The sequence below is a fragment of the Dreissena polymorpha genome, chromosome 2, assembly GCF_020536995.1.
Source record: "Dreissena polymorpha isolate Duluth1 chromosome 2, UMN_Dpol_1.0, whole genome shotgun sequence".
NCBI lineage: Eukaryota > Metazoa > Mollusca > Bivalvia > Myida > Dreissenidae > Dreissena > Dreissena polymorpha.
The window spans coordinates 122,708,484-122,726,851 of record NC_068356.1 but is presented as its reverse complement, the minus strand read 5'-3'; the positions used below and the strand labels follow the sequence as shown (position 1 = coordinate 122,726,851).

Sequence of the window (18,368 nt, the reverse complement as noted above, 5' to 3'; positions counted from 1 at the left end):
GACACCTTTTCATGCTTGATGACACTTACATTTTGCCTGATGTCCAATGTTTATTTACATTCTGCTTAATGGTATCATGCATGTGTACAGATGCAACATTCTTGTTCGTTAATTGCATGCTGCATATGTGTATGTTGGTTTGTGCAGAGAGACTTGTGCAATAGGCGCAGTGCATAATGGAATCAAATATTAATGCGTTTAATAAATTAACGCGATGGCAAGATGTGAGTTTCACCCAAGCATAAAGCAACATACTATCATGCATGATACAATGATGTCAATTGACAGTCATTCCGAAATGCTACGGAGGACTACGGAAATTTACGGCGTATAACGGAAATTTATGTTATAGGAGAAGTTGCGCCCCTTTGTAAGATATTTGCTACTGAAACGAACTAACCGCGTGTTTGTAGACTTAACTTTTTTTTGGTTAATGACTAACCATAATTTTTATACAGTAATTTACCTTCAATAACCAAAGAAAGTCTATGGATATTTCAATATATGCTACTAATGCTTGTATGCAGAGCTCCAGATAAGACGCTTAAAGTCGTAAAAAATTCAATTAAATTTAGTAAAAAAGTAGACTTAAATTCTGTGCTTACGGTTACACATTGGAAAAATAAAATAAGAATTCAAAATGTGTGATCATGCGTAAAACTCAATATCAATGCATATAATGTAAACATTTTATCAATGAGTTCCCACTCGTCTAGGCCCTCATTACAATTATGAAATCAACAGCACTTTAACGTTATTATGAATAACAGACCATCTTTACAACAGTCGAAAAGCCGAACGTTTTCCATTATCTGGTCCTTTTATCGCAAAAAGTCTGCTGTAACCCGGCAATTGTCATGAGCTCTTCTTAGACTATAAACCTAAATGCGGATGTGCCAAAAATTATACTTACCTGAAAAAAAGAATTAATAATAGACTTTAAGGCTGGATTTTTTATAGAGTGTAAACCAAGATTTTGCTGAAAAAGTTATCTGGAACTTTGCATGTATGTTGAGAGGAAATCGATTACATAATTTCAAACTTACTAGAGTACTTTTATATTGCACCACATAAAATGCTATAAAACTATAATATTGAAGTGCACATATAAACTTTATTATAGATGGGTAGGTATTTCGTGTCAATCTCTTTCACATATGAAAGAGCTGTTGGTCATGCTGCTTCAAGTACATATAGATGCATGACACAATTTAGATTCAGCAAAATAAAACACTAGGTATTTGCCAAGAGTCAAATATATACGAGCAGTAAGAGCGTAATCGTGCGCAGCGAGACTTACTCATGTAGAATTGAAACTCTTATTGCTTTCTTTCGAAATAATTTCATGTGTCCGATCTAATATGCAATATGCCCGGTGTTTTTTTAATGCGGATTAATGTTCCGTTTTAGATCCATAATTAACGAATGCCTCAATATAAAAAAAAAAATGAACACCGGAATAATGTTCACCGACATTTTTTCATACCGATTGGATATAAATATTATAGAGCTTAACAAAAAATACATTAAGCCCTGTTCTCCCGGCACATGTGCTGGACAAACAGGTGGTTAGCGTGTGGCTATGATAATGATCAGTGAAAACATCTTTTTGAATGATAAATAATCATATTATAACAAAAAATCAAATATTCTATAAAAAAAATTCACTATCGTTTTATATATAACAAGGTATCCAACTCGAAATCATCCGAAAACGGGGTGCATCGTTTTGAGCAGCCATTACTAAATTAATTTTGCAGCGATTTTCATGACCCGGTCTTATTCAATGCAGAAATGAATTTCCTTTTAGGAAATGTATATATCTTGTTATATTTATACACATGCTGGGTCAAATTTTAAGAAATAACGCTATACATAATTCGCTTGACCCAGTTGTGATCGATCAGACCGTATTTATGAATGAAATCTCCAGTTGTAAAGACACACCTCCGCATTGGAGCAATGAAAGCACTCGTGTGTTTAAAATGTCAGTTGGTTGAAATGTATGTAAACAAAGGTTTCAAAATGCGCTGGACAGTTAGTTTTGATGCATAATGCAACGGCAAGCACGGTAAGAATGTTTTTTTCATACGTTTTATTGAATTATGGTATCGAGGTTCGTGAACTTTGCAGGGAAAATGCCCTTTACTCCGTGAAGATTTCAGTCATGAATACTGTCTGATCGATCACAGTTGGGTCATGCGAGTTGTGTATCGTGTTATTTCTTAAAAGTTGACCCAGTATTTGTAAAAATATTGCAAGACATATACATTTCCAGAAAGGAAATTTATTTCTGCGTTGAATAAGACCAAGATCGTGAAAATCGCTGCAAAATTGATGAAGTAATGGCTGTTTAAAACGATGCATCCCGTTTTCGGATGATTTCGAGTTGGATACCTTGTTATATATATATTTAACTTATTTTATGTAAGAAAAGTTGATTTTTCGTTATAATATGATTACTTATCATTCCAAAAGATGTTTTCACTAATTATTATTATAGCCACACGCTAACCACCTGTGGCTGGACATACACCTTTAAAAAACACTATACAAATTCAAGTACTTATGCACTTAATTGAGTGTAAACAATGACGGTTGAAATCCGTGCGTGGGAATTTTTCTGGTAACCAAGAGCGACTTCAACGTTCATGACAAACCTGTTTATATGACATTTATTTATTTATTTTTTCCAACTTGATTGAAAATTATGATTTATGATATTTTAATACATGTAGTAGAAGTAGTTGTTTTCTAAACGAGGAGTACAATAGTACAGTACTAGACACGAGTACTTGTAACTTTCAGGTTTCTCTTTATACCACAGACATTATATAGTCATAAAATGATAAATATGTGTTTATAGAAATTGTAATTATAACATGGTAAACAGACTAGAGAAATCTGAAAGTTTCACGCACAGGTCTGTGGCAATGGGGGTTTGGGCTACTTTATAAATATGAGGTCGATATGCAATGCACATCGGTAGATTACGTCTACTGTAATTATTTGGACTAGGGAAGGGCCACAATTCCAACACATCAGCCCCGTTATGTCCTGAATAAAATATAATTTCTTGAGTGCCAATTGCATCTTACAAATATCAAAAACATTCACGGCAGTCAATGCATTGTGTAGGCCTACTGGTCTTCATGGCAATAATGAACGTATTTAGTTTAATGGAGATTATATAACAAAGGGAACTAATTCAGCTTATTCAGTTTACTAGTCAAAATGATTCGGATGTTTTCGCTTTTTTTCCGAAAAGTAATTTATTCAACATACGGAAAATAAACGCGCGCCACCTGTTGTCATAATTTAGAAACTAGCATTCTGCTTACTGCCTGTTGCTAACTGCCGTTGTTAATGACGCTTAGTGGCAAAACCGATTATGACTGGTTTCAGGAATAATGAACACACAAACATCGGATAGTCACCAAGCATGTTGAAACAATCATCAAGTATAACCGATAGAGAACAAGCATGTTGGAACTGTCATGAAGCATGTTAGAATAAACATCACGCATAATGTAAATTTTCATCATGAATGATGTAATGTTGCAGCAATCATCAAGTATAAACGAATAGACAACAAGCATGTTGTAATTGTCATAAAGCAAATTAGAATAAGCATCAGTCATAATGTAAATATTCACAACGAATGATGTAATTTTTACCTAAATATCCTTCCATAGACGTGTGTTGTTACTAAAATAGACAGAGATTTGAGCATTGGGAGTGACCTAATCATACTGTGCTTTGGCAGTATTACGGAATACCGTTAGTGCCATCGTGGTTACACATTAAAATCCAGAGGGCGAGAACGCGAGAACGCGATAGTACGATGGCGACAGTGTGACAATACGATGATGACAGGGTGACAATACGAGGGCGACAATGCGATAGTACGATGGCGACAATGCGAGAACGCGATAATACGATGACGACAATCAGACAGTGCGATGACGACAGTGCGACAATACGATGGCGACAGTGAGATAGTACGATGGCGACAATGCTACAGTTCGATAGTGCGATAATACGATGACGACAGTTCGAAAATACGATGACGACAGTGCGACAATACGATGGCGATAGCCGACAGTGCGATAGTACGATGGCGCCAATGCGATAGCGCGATAGTATGATGGCGGCAATTCGAAAATGCGATGGCGACAGTGCGACGATAAGATGGCGACAATGCGATAGAACGATGGCGACATTGCGATGATACCACGGCGACAGTACGATATGACTATCGCATTGTCGCCCCCGTACTATCGCACTGCCGCCATCGTATTGTCGCACTGTCGTCATCGTACTTTCGCGTTCTCGCATTCTCGCCCTCTGGATTTTAATGAGTAACCACGGTGGCCCTAACGGTATTTTGTACAGTGAAGTGCGTAAAATCTGGTTTGGAATAACAATTTATATGCCGAAAACAGATGTTGAAAACCCGACTTTGTTTTATAAGTAGTAGTTTTGAAATGAGTTTATCGAGCATTGAATAAACATATTAAAATAAAATTCATGTTCGTATCGGTTGAAGTTCTTGTTAATAGTAGAAGCAAATAACACAATAAAACGCTGATTGGGCTTACTAATTTGAGGCAAGAAAAAACACATCGCGCTATTATATATAACATATAACGCGCATCCGCAAAGTTCGAGCGCCCGTCTCGCTACCGTCGTTTCCGGTGAAAGTTTCGCACAGGAGCTACCGAGTTTGGATATGAGACCACTAATCATGGCTTGACTTTATATATCAGTCAGCGTAGAACCTGACCAGACTGCGCGGTTGGACAAGCTAGGATGGACCAACTTTGGCCGCATATGACATAAGACCCATTTTCGCATGACGCGGGTCATCTGACCTTTATAATGTGTATATAGCTTTGAATGGCATTTGCACATAGTTTTTTGCATGGACTTATTGTTATGTTAATGTGTTGCACGCTTTCAAAAGCAGAGGGCATATATAAGATCAATTATACTACGGAGTTCATTTTCTGTTGCAAAATGAAATGTAATAAAGATTGTTACTCAGCGGTGTGTACAGTATGACAGCGTTGTCTGTCTGCGATGCATTTTTATTATGCCACGACAGCGCATTTACGTTGGAGACGCTGACATGATATTTTAAAGTGTTATCGGATACCCATCCGATAACATTTTTAAGCTCCGCCCATCAATATCCGTTTTAAAACTCCGCCCATATTTGGTTTACTCAATGATTTTTTTTAGCGTTCCATGTTTAAGCCCCGCCCATTCTGAGAACTACTTTTTTGTAGGCGTGGTATGTCGCTCCTTTGATTTAAATGGAAACAAACAGCGATTCATATTTTATTCAGAAGTTATAACATTAATAAACAATAAGTTGTTTTTTTTAAACAAAACTAACACTTTATTTAGTATATATCTATAGGGAAATATAAATTAAATGAGCATTAATCAATCGAAAAAAATTAAACAAATACAAATGTGCACCGCTAGCCTACCATTCATTGGCTGCAGATGAACACAATTTAAAACAGTAATGATAAACATTTAAAACGTAACACAAATATACTTAACACGTTTTAAATAAAATATGACAGATTTGATCAAGTTAAAGAAGAATTTATGACAAATATTCACTAAACATCTCGTCTAAGATTATATAAAAAAAAATTAACTAATACTTTACAAATGCTTTCCTTTTTTGTGTCATTCTTATAAAAAGCAAGGCAAACAGGTGAATAGCATACACAAAGAATTAACATTGACAAAGTAAAATAATTAATACTTGATTGAGATGCTTTGCTAATGCCTGCCATGCCTAATAATACATGAAAATTTCATTATTTTTAAGTGTCTGAAATCAAACTTTCACACAAAAATGATTCTATCTCCACAATCAAACAGGAAATTTGTGTGGTCAACCTGAAAATAAAATAAAGATTCCTTTAGAAGAAAAAACATCATCAAACATTCATTGCATAACTGCTTTAACCCTTTCAGTGCTTGAACCGAATTTTGAAGGCCTTTGCAAACAGTTTGGATCCAGATGAGACGCCACAAAACGTGGCGTCTCATCTGGATCCAAACTGTTTGCTATTCTGATAGTAATCGTTGAAAAAAATGAAGAAAATGCTTATTTTACAAATTCAGCAGACGACATTTTAGCAGACGACAAATTTCCCAGCATGCAAAGGGTTAAAAATAAAAATCCAGATATATAATTTGCATTAAAATTGAAACTTTATAAATATAGTGACATATAGATTTATGACATATTCAGATAAAACAATTACATAAATACTCTCAAAAATAAATTTGTCGACAAAAAAGTATTACCTTTCCGACAAATTAATTAGATGGGTTGATGTGAAGCTGTGCCGGGATGCAGTTGGGGGGGGGGGGGGGGGATATCTCGAGTTGGTTGAGAGGCAGAGAAAAACTCGGAGAAGTGCAACTGACAAGGGTAGAACTGTGCCGCCAAGAATTTTGGTAGATATCATCACCCATGGAATGTGTGGTCGCAACTTTCTGCCATTAAAAGAAAAACATTTCATATTTATAATAAAATAAAACAAATCCAACAGGAGATAACATTTCAAAATAGAGTGTTTTAATAACATTTTTATGGCACAACTTGAACAAATTGCAACTTTAATAGACACAATATTATTAATACAAAATGAAAATGTATAAACTCCACTTTATATAAAAATAATTAAGAATTTCTTTTAACTTAAAATATTTTTATTATGGACTCGGGGCTTTTTTTGCTAATTAAGGGAATATGTGTTTGTTTTCCTAATTTGAGAAATTTGCGACTCAAATTTTCACAATTTAAAAAAGTTCGGGACTCAAATTTTCACAATTTAAAAAAGTTTGCAACTCATTTTTCACAATGTTGATCTGTGGGCGACACAATTTTGAACAGTTTTCGACACATGTTTTCAAAAAAGTTGCACAGCGCGCAACTCATTTGTTCACAGTTTTCAACAGTGAATTTTTTTATGAACAGTGCGTGACTCAATTTGTTCACAATTTTGAACAGTGTGCAACTAATTTTTTAAAATTGTGAACAGTGCGCGACTCATTTTTCCACCATGTTGAATAAACAGTGCGCGACTCCTTTTTTTTCCAAATTTTGAACAGTGCCCGACTCATTTTTACAAATTTTGAACAATGCGCAACTCATGTGTTTTCACAATTTAAGAGTTTGTGACTTATTTTTTTGTAATCTTGAATGAACAGTGCCCCACAAAATTGTCCCCCATTTTTGAACAGTGCGCAAATGATTATTCCAAATTTTGTACAGCACGTGACATGATTTTTTCACAATTTTGAACAGTGCGCAACTCATTTTTCCACAATTTTGAATGAACAGTGCATGACTTATTTTTTTGCAAAAATTTGAAGAGTGAGCAACTCATTTTACAAATTTTGTACAGCGTGTGACTCATTTTTTCAAAATTTAATTTATGAAAAGTGTGCGACTCATTTTTCCACAATTTTGAAATCATAATGAACAGTGGGCAACTAATGTTTCCCACAATTTTGAACAGTGCGCGACTCATTTTTTCAAATTTTGGTACAGTGCGTGTCTCATTTTTTCACAATTTCGAACAGTGCGCAACTCATTTTTCCACAATTTTGAATAAACAGTTCGCGACAGTAGAACAACTGGCACTGATCATTGGTTCATCAGCATGAGAATGGGTGTAAAAAAATGGCACAAATAATGAAACATGTGTGTTTAAGCATGCATACATAACAATGAAACTTACCAACCACTCGGCCAGGAAACATATGGTGCAGAAGCTGCGGGATTCAGCATGCTCTCCCACTGATATTATGCAGATCAGTGGTCAAACTGGCAGTCAACTTATGTTGTGATTTCCCAATTGTGAAGATATTAACCTCAGCAATCTCCAAACACAAACATGTTCATTTATTGTCAGTCAAACAGCAATTAATCCATCATGTCACCCTGACAGTCTCAAAACACGATGCAAAACCAAAGCATTTTCGTTTCGTCTAACACACAGCTGGTAACGTCGCTGAATATTGCACAAAAGCAGCTTCATTATGAAGTTCCAGCGACTCGAAATACACGTTCCCCACCCACTTTGATTTCGCACGTGAAGGCCTGCCTGTTTTTTTGGGAAAACTGTGAACATCTCACAACTAAACGTATATTACGGAGATGGACAAGTTGAAAAATAAATCACTCTTATCACTTCCAAATTGCACACTACGTTTAAATCCCGTTCCATTTGATTATTGTATTTATTGTTTGAAATTTTCACTCTACACATTCGCTTTGAAAATAGCGGTTGGTGTGTACTCTTGGAAGTACATGTCGAATGTGTTATTGTAAAATATATATGGTATTGTGTTTTTAGTGCAGAAATTGTTCTTTTAAGTTTCGATTTCTCGCTTTAGTTTTTGTATTATGTGCGTTTAAATTTGATTGATTGTTGCTTACTTTCGAACTATTTTTTTATGTGTAAATATATATGCATAGACGCTAGCGGATGTAATCAGGTTGCTACTAATTTGCATATTTATCAATGAATTTAGCGGTTGTTTGTTTTTGTTTGTTTTGTGAATATTTTCTTATTTACTTTAAAATGTGGCATAATAAATAGAATATATGGTTGGTGACTTTTGATATCATGTGATATAAGACTCGTCCGATATGGCGTGTGAAAAGGCTCGGCAAGCCTCGCCTTTTCCTACGCCATATCAGACTCGTCTTATATCACATGATATCAAAAGTCACCAACCATATATTCTCTATATACTGGTTCTAAGCTGGCATACTCACCAATTGGACTCAACCATCTGCTCGAACAAGAAATGATAAGTTCTACTAGCATAAACCTTTAATTGTAACTTATTTTTAAAATATTCATGTTATTTATATTATTCAATTTATTATTCATAATTATAATTATTATTTCCTTTATTGTTGTTTTTCGCATTAAGAAACTTATTCGGCTTACGAAACTGAAAAATCCCATTGGAAAAAAATCCCATGGAAAAAAATCCCATGGAAGAAAAAAATCCCATGGGTGAAAAAAATCCCATGGGTTATTTTATTTTTTTCAAACACGACTAAACGCATTAAAATATCGTAGGTTGTTCATCATTTCACAAAATATGATATTTCTGGAAGTTTCATGAATAAATCTCTCAAAATAAGAAAAAAATCCCATGGGATTTTTTTCTCCCATTTTAAAATGGGATTTTTTTATTACTAAATATTTATATATATAATTTGCATAAGACCAATATACAGTTCTTAAATAACGTAAAAATACTTGCAAACGCAAATAAAACACGTTTTTTAAAATGTTAAAAATCCCATGGGGAAATCGAAAATCCCATGGGAAAATGCAAAAATCCCATGGGCACCCCAACTTTGCTTATAAATTTCATAGTGAAGAAAACGCATTTTATGAGTGAAAATAACCAAATATTAATAAAAGATAAGACTTTTATCGCATACTATGTCTCAAAGTAGCGAATCTTTAAGAAAAAGGGTACTTAAGTTTGCGAAATTTCGGTTTCGCAAAGTTTTTCCGGTGGCCGTTATAACAGAGATAAAGTGTTTGTGATATTTGCAAATTTCCGAAGATGGTTTTGTCTCTAATAATATATTGTGATTATCTTACAATGTTCGCACACGTAAGCAGTAACGTTTTGATATATATGAATAATACAGATGCACGTTTTAATCAGTTGCCTCCAATGTCAGAATTAAAATTGTTTATCTTGTAACATTTTCAATTAATTCTTGAACAGTTTGTAAATGATAAAGAAATTATGATTTTTTTAAGTTTAGTTACGATTAACACTTTCGAATATATGTGATGAAATGCTTAACAACAGTTTTAATACTTTTGCTAATATATTATAAAAAGATGTGATAAAGTTTAATAATATTTTATAATTCTGTGATAATAAGTGTGATTACAGGAATCACATTTGTTGATGATATTTCTGAAATTATTGTGAAACAATTTGAAACGATGAAAACACCTTATGATTTCTGTCCCTCAATATTTTTGTATATTTGTGAAGTAGTTTTGAATGAGATTTCATTACATTTATCTATGTGCATCAATTACAAGTTGTTTTTGCACATAAGTTTATATAATATGGAATGCATACAATGTTCTCTGAATTGACATTCAACAGTTATAAGTTGTTTATAAATAAAAATCATTTTCTATTGCTGTAGACTGCAATTAACGTTATTTGAATTGATATTTAGCTTGAGCTTTGAACCTACAGTATATATTTGCAAGTTTCTACGTCTGAGAATATGAAAGTATGTTTGACCCTTCAGACTGACCTTGACCGTGAGGTAAGGTGGTGTAATTGTCCATTTGTAATAGTAATAGGGTATTGTTCAATGACATGCCAAGTTATATCGAAATGTTCCCACGTGTTTAAAAGAAATTAAGTATTATTTGTAGATAGTAAACATTTTTCAATCTTGCCTGTTGCCATGGAAACGATTATTTTGGAACTTTATAATTGCACTTATCTGCTGCTGTCACTTCTATTGAAGCGTATTTAAATGTGTTGTATGTGTTCACAATTATTTTTAAGAATCAATTGAAACAAAAACGCAAGCTGAACTATAGAACCAAAAATCATTAAAATAGTGAATATTTGACCTTTACGCTTACTATGTGACCTTTTGACCCCCACTGATGACCCTAACCTGAACATTCCCAAATAAAGACTTAATTAAGGGTCACCAATGTGTGACATATGCATATTTACAAATTATTTCTTAAAATGGTTGCAATTTATTGCACAAAAATATAACAAAAATGTCTGAAAACCAAAAAATATCCAAAATATTGACCTTTGACCGCTGACTGTGATCTTGACATCATGAATTTACAATGCATATGTATATTATCGTCATGGCTAGTATATTGTGCAGTTACATGCCAAGTGTCATGAAAATATTTCCATAAGTTTAAAATAATATTAGGCAACACTTGTACTAATGGTAAATTCAAATTTTGATCACACTGTTGCAATGGAAACGCTGATTTTAGTGCTTTATAGATGTACCCCAATCCTGCTCTCTTGTTTATTTACATCGCCATACTATTCACTTCGATATCTGAAAGTATCTTCCCAGTGTAAAACAGGTTACAAAATTATGAAGATTTTCCCCTACAAATTCAAGTCAAACAGGCGCTCATTAACTCTTCTAAGAAGAGTTTTTTAAAGTATATGCGTAGCATTCGAATTTCGAACGCTCGCGACATTCACATGAAACTTCATGGATAGTATTGGTGAGCAATATGCGTGTTTATAAAATAAAAAAATACATTTTAAATAAAATATTGAAAATCAGTAATAAATTGAACTGAAAACATCGTTAATCTATACTTAAAGCGGTGAATGATTTTGTTATTGCACGGAACGTTTTTATACTTCAAGGGACATAATTAATGATAAAGGGAGATAACAGATCATATTCATGTCAACGTTCCCACATCATTGTGTATAAAATGCGGTGCATACAACGCAAACAGAAACATGATCGCCGTAAAAATCATTGATAACCATCAGATGAATAACAACTTCTAAAAAATCAAAAAACAAAAAACAACTTTTTCCAGCACTTCTTAAAGGTTATATGTACACATCAGTACAACAATTAAGATCACAACAAGTTCTATCCCATTTTTTTTATGGTTTTTATAATTACTTTATCATTTTTGTATATAACCAAAATAAATTATGTAAACGGTTTTTCATGTTTAGTTTTTATGTTTTAGAGGAATAACATTATATGCTTATGTTACTGATAACATTTTTTTACTAATTGAACATGCTATATTTATTCTTTATTTTAACTGTAATTTTGCTGTTTCATAATGTATTTTTTATGTGTATTGAGCAATAATCAATAGGATATTTAATATTGGATATATTGGATACGTAAGAGCCAATAACATTGACTTATTTGCTCACATGTCAATGCCTTTATAATTTGTATTTAAGTCTCTACAACGCACAAAATCAACGAAAATTTCGCAATGTATTTCGTAAAATAAAGTTAACACCTAAACAATCAGTGTTCCTTATAGCAATAGCCACAATTTCAACGCTGGATGTGGTATGATTATATAGATTTTTGTAGATAAAAAATGCTCTTTATAAATAAAAATGCTTTTTATTTATTTGTGACCACAATTAATTCCATTTTAATTTCCCGCGAATATATCTATTCATACGACACACGAACACCATGTTAAGACTCATGTGTCGTATGAATAAATATCGTTGCGGGAAATTAAAACGGAAAAACAACGAGAATTTTGTATGTATAAACATCTATTTTACCAGACCACATCTGGCGTTGAATTTCGGCAATTGCCATAAGGAACACTGTATTTTTATTTGTTAAGTTTATTTTACAAAATATTGTACGAAATTTTCGTTGATTTTGAGTAGTAATGTTACTTTAAGTTGCAGCAAGCAATATTGGTTGACAAGAAACTCAAGAACAAACCAAGAAACATTTGAATGTTTAATATCGGATCTCTAGATTTACAGAGAGCCCGCGTTTTCGGTAATAGCATCAAAAGCGCCATGTATAGATGCGTTACCTAAACAATATTTTCAGCATTAGCTGTATCACTATCTATTTTAATGCGACAGGTTGTTCCCAGCAAACATGACCATATCGGCCCGATATTGACTACATGATGGCATATCGGCAGAGGTTTTCCGATGTTGGGCGGACATCGGACCGACATTTATGTCCAACAAAAAATATTTTGTTAAGAACTAAGAACCGTTTTGCAATTTCCCATTTTAATGAATCCATTTGGTTTATTAACGTTTGAATAGGTTGCATATTATTCAATTTATATTTATAGGACAATGTCGGCCCGTTGTTATAAAAATACTTAAAACTCGACAGTTCTATGTATGATATCGGCCCAACTTAGGCCCGATATCATAATAAACATTCAAGAGAAAAGGTAACTTTGATTATTTTCTTTTTAATTTATTGTTGCACTAAATTAAATTGTCTTTGTCTCTTTTAAAAACCGTGAAAGATAGGTCGCATATTATACAATTTTATATTTATAGGACAATGTCGGCCCGATGTCGGCCCGTTGTTATAAAAATACTTATAACTCGATAGTTCAAAGTATGATATCGGCCAAACATAGGCCCGATATCATAATAAACACTCAAGAGAAAAGGTAACTTATTTTCTTTTTAATTTCTTGTTTCATTAAATTTAATTATCTATGTCTCTTTAAACAATTGTGTAAGATACTTGATATAAAATAAATATTAACATGTCCAGGAAGAGTAACCGTTGTCAAAAGGAAATACACAGGTTGTTTCCCTTAGCTTTTGTGCAGTGAATCTGTCCAGGCTTTGGAAGACTTCAAGTAAACAAAATAAAGTTTATATCACATAATGTTATAAAATACCTTTCATTTAATACATATATTTGTCAAATTACTATTTTTGTTAATATGCGTTTGAAATATTTGACTTTAAAATATATTCAGTCCTGTATGATCATACAAATAGGCGCGCGACAAAGCCGCATTGACTCACTTTCGAAATTATCAATGTAGGACTATTTTGTCCTGAACTTTTTTATTTATTTTTGTTCGGAAACAATTTAATTTGTTTATTCACAAGATCAGACCATTTTTAGAGTGTTGTTTTTCTGATATTGCTATCTGTCTTCAAATTTCACATGTTTTCGCGACTGTTCAATGTTTTTTTTAATTTCATGAATGATGGCTAGTCAGCTATAAGTTGTTTCATAAAATTCTTTTTAATAAATTTTGGTGAAACTGAGAACACTCCGTGTATTATATTAGCAATGTCAAAATAAAGAAATAAAAAATACTGGCACTCATACAGACAGGTAAAAAAATGTTTCTATACACTTAAATCATGTTTACAATGCTGAGGAATGTTCCAGTACGCCCCATGCAACAGGCCATATTGTAGCTATTTCTCAACAACCAGTGGGTGATAATAGTGGTACTGAAATTTCTATTAGCACAGATTCACAGGAAACTCCAACATTTAATGAAAGTGAATCTAGTGACTTCTCAGTTTTGTCCGATTCTTCTCAAATGTCAGAAAATGTTTCTTTATACACATATGTTGAAAATGATTTGAATACTCAGCTTTCTAAATGGGCGGCAAAGCACAACATAACTCATACTACTTTGCGGGCATTGCTAAAGATAATACATCCGTTTCATGATTGCCTCCCAAAAGATCCAAGAACACTTATGGAAACAAAAAAAACTTCGAAATTTCTGGCATTGAAGGTGGTCATTATTACCATTTCGGAATAGAGCACGGTATCAGAAACCAACTGGCAATGTGTTCTGTTGACCAATTTTCAAATAGTCGTGAAACGCTTAAAATGCAAGTGAATATCGCTGCTCGCTGGTATTCCTTTGTTCAAAAGCTCTATTACACGGTTTTGGCCTATACTTGGGAGAATTGTACATCCGATTACTCATGAACCTTTCATTATAGGAATTTTTGTCGGAAACACAAAATAAAGTGATATTCAAAGTGTTTTTCATGATTTTGTCAATATAATGAAGATACTTGAACAAAGGTCCATTTCTGCAACAATAGCTGGAATTCATTTTGAATTTCAAATAGCAATATCTTGTGTTATATGTGATACTCATGCTCGTGCATTTGTAAAACAAACAAAATGGCACAGTGGGTATTATGGATGTGATAAATGTGTCACAAGAGGTGTGTGGAATGGGCAACTCATATTCCCAGAAATAGATTCAGATCTAAGAACGGATGTCCAGTTTGATGAGTTGTCTTATGTTGGACATCATTTATGGCGTTCTCCTTTTAGTGACCTCAACATTGGAATGGTTACTCAATTCCCAATAGACTTCATGCATCTTGTTTGTCTTGGCGTTGTTGCAATTTTTGCCCAATCATCATGAAAGTTGGTCAAAACATTGGTTTTATTGATTTCTCGGACGAGTTCGAAAATGGTCCAGATCGGTGAAAAAACATGGCCGCCAGTCGGCGGGGCATTTTTCTCTAAATGTATACAGTGAAAACACGTGAACACTCTAGAAGTCACATTTTTGGCCCAATTTTCATGAAATTTGGTCAGAATATTTGTTTCCTTGTTATGAAAGTTAGGTTTGAAAATGGTTTCGGTCCGTTGAAAAACATGGTTGCCAGGGGGACGGGAAAGTTTTCCTTATATTTATATAGTAAAAAGGCTTGTAAACAATCATGAATTAAGGTCATGAAACATGCGAGACAACTCTTCTAAATATTTATAAAGCTTTGTCTCAATGATATTTCGGTCGAGTTCGAAACTGAGTCACTAGGTCAAAAAAAAGAAAAACCTTGTAAACACTGAAGAAGTCACATTTCATGCCCAATCTTCATGAAACTTGTCAAAATGTTTGTCTTAAAGACATGTTTCTTGGGTTCAAAAGTTGTTCTGGTCCAATGAAAAACATGGCCGCCAGTGGGCGGGGCAGTTTTCCTTATTTAGTTTTAGAGATACCTTGTAAACACTCTAAAGGCCACATTTTTTGTCCGATCTTTATGAAAGTTGGTCAAAACATTGGTTTTATTAATATCTCGGACGAGTTCTAAAATGGTCAAGATCGAAGAAAAAACGTGGCCGCCAGCGGACGGGGCATTTTTCTCAATATGCATATAGTGAAACATGTGAACACTCTAGAAGTCACATTTTTGGCCCAATTTTCATGAAATTTGGTCAGAACATTTGTTTCCTTGATACGAGAGTTGAGTTCAAAAAGATTCCGGTCAGTTGAAAAACATTGCTGCCGGAAGGGTGGCAGTTTTCTTATATTTGTATAGTTAAAAAAGCTTATGAACACTCTAAAGGTCACATTATTTGCCCAATCATCATGAAACTTTGGTGAAAAGATTGGTTTTATATATATCTCAGATAAGTTTGCAAATGGTCCCGATCGGTAAAAAAACCTTGCCACCAGGGGGTGGGGCAGTTTTCCTTATGTGACTAGAGAGAAACCTTGTAATCGAACACTATAGAAGTCACAATTTTTGCCTAATCATCGTGAAACTTAGTCAATACATTGGTTTTATTGATTTCTCGGACAAGTTGGAAAATGACTCAGATCGGTGAAACACACTTTTTAGCTCACCTTATTGCGCAGGTGAGGTTTTAGGATTGGTCTTTGTCCGCCGTCCGTCCGTCCACATTTGGTTTGTAAACACTCTAGCATTCACACTTCTCAAGCATTCTTTATGAATGTTGCTGAAAGATCTCAGTCAAGTTTTATAATGAGCAAAATCACATCATAAATGCCATAATTATTGCCCTTAGATAGTCCAAATTTTCATTATATTATACAAATCCTTGTAAACACTCTAGAGGTCACAATTTTGTTACAGATTTAATTAATCTTGGTCAAAATATTTATTTTTGTAAGCAAAGTTTGATGTTTGATAAGGGGGTCAACTCAAAATATAGGTCACCATGTCAAATCTTACAAAAACAAAAACACTCCATACGCCAGAGGTTTGGTTCAATACTGATGAAACTTGACCAGGATGTTTGTCTGGACAATATCTAGGTCAATTTTTACTTTAGGTAAAGATTGAATGAACCAAATCCTCTCAGGTGAGCGAACTAGGGCCATCTTGGCCTTCTTGTTATTGTATACTGGGCCTCTTTGCTTGTAAAATGTTCTTGATCAAGTCATATACAGACATTTTAGGCTGCTGTTTGTAGGGATATATTGTTTATCAAGCAATATATATTGCAGAGAGTATTGTTCATATGCAAATCAAATTTTACGACTGTTTGTTACTGATTTTGCAAGGTTGTATGGTTAAGATATGGTTGTCTATAATGTCCATGGCCTTATACATCTAACTGCTGATGTTGAACAATTTGGGCCACTTGAAAACTATTCGGGATTTGTATTTGAAAGTTTCTTTTACTGACTTTAAAGACTTGTTCGTAAACCAAATTATCCATTGCAGCAGGTAATTGGACGTCTTTCTGAGAATTTTCTGATTTCAAAGAATCATCAAACATTCCAGCTTGCGGTCTTGTTAAAAAAGAACATGAGAATGGTCCATTACCTAATGATACAAAATATTTCTTGCAATTAAAAAGAAATTCATCTCCCAATAGTTCTTCTATAAGTTTTTCAAGGAGACAATTGTATTATGATTGGAAATAAAGTAGCATTAGTACGAAATATATTGTGTGAAGAGGTTTTAAATGATAAGTTTATTGTGTATGAAGAATTTCTCCATTTAGGAAATTTCTTTGAATATCCACTGTTGTCAAAAGATTTCAAGATATTTCTTGTTTCAGAAATGTCAGGAGAATTAAAATGTTGTAAAGTGTCAGATATATCATGTAAATGTGTTCTGCTTCCTTGCCAAGTTGAAGATTCATTTGTGTCCATTCCACTGCTTCATACATTATAAATGACAGATACTATTGTCACAGAGTTATAAATACTATTTTATTATTATTTCATTTAGATTTAGTGCATTAAAAATTCATACAATATCATAGTAGCAGTTTTAAAGAGATTGAATGGATTTATGTGAATATGTTTGAGTATGATTTCTTTGTCTACTAAATGACAGTACATGTAGTAGGTTACTTAGAACCACGTGTTTAACATGATATTGATTTCATTGTGTTAGTAATACAGTCTTGGAAGTCGTCTCATGTTGAATTCACACCCAGGATACAGACTGTATGCTTATCAGCTCCAGGTATATAAATTATGACGGTGACTAAAGATCTAAAGATTCTTAGACAATGTACTAATTAATTACAGTCTTATAGAAGTAAGGAAGTAAGGTACTGTATGATTGGTGGATGAGATAGAGATGATTGGTCAGTAAGATGTGTGGGTGTGACTTGGTAATAGGGATCAAGGGGTTTCAAAAGAGTGAGAAGGAGTTTTAAAAAAAGGAGAGAAGTTAGAAGTCAGTGGGAAGATAGAAAGTCAGTGGCATGTTTGAGAGACAGTTGGAAATAGGTAAGAAACAAGTTGGAAATAAGATCCGATAGGTATTTAATAGAGGTAGGAAGGAGTACTTAAGAATGCAATATGGGAGAATGGAATTTGTGAAGAACTTATGAGAACTTAAAAATTAAAACTGAAACTATGATATTGTATGAATTTATAATGCAATCAATAAAATCAAATAATAATAGAATTATATTTATAACTCTGTGACACAATCTAAAAGATCAAAATATAGATTTTTTTTATTGATTTTTTATCACTTTGTTGTAAGCGGAATTTTATAAAATATCTTAGTTAACAGTA

General features: G+C 33.5%; 1 long non-coding RNA gene across 1 annotated transcript; it reads right to left on the bottom strand.

The window, feature by feature from the left end:
- Positions 1–5,330: 5,330 nt before the first annotated feature.
- On the bottom strand, positions 5,331–8,748 carry LOC127868832 (uncharacterized). Its single transcript, XR_008044264.1, has 3 exons — positions 7,779–8,748; positions 6,337–6,528; positions 5,331–5,922 (listed from the first exon to the last, which is right to left on the bottom strand). It is a non-coding gene; the product is annotated as an uncharacterized LOC127868832 (long non-coding RNA).
- Between the last annotated feature and the right edge of the window lie 9,620 nt (positions 8,749–18,368).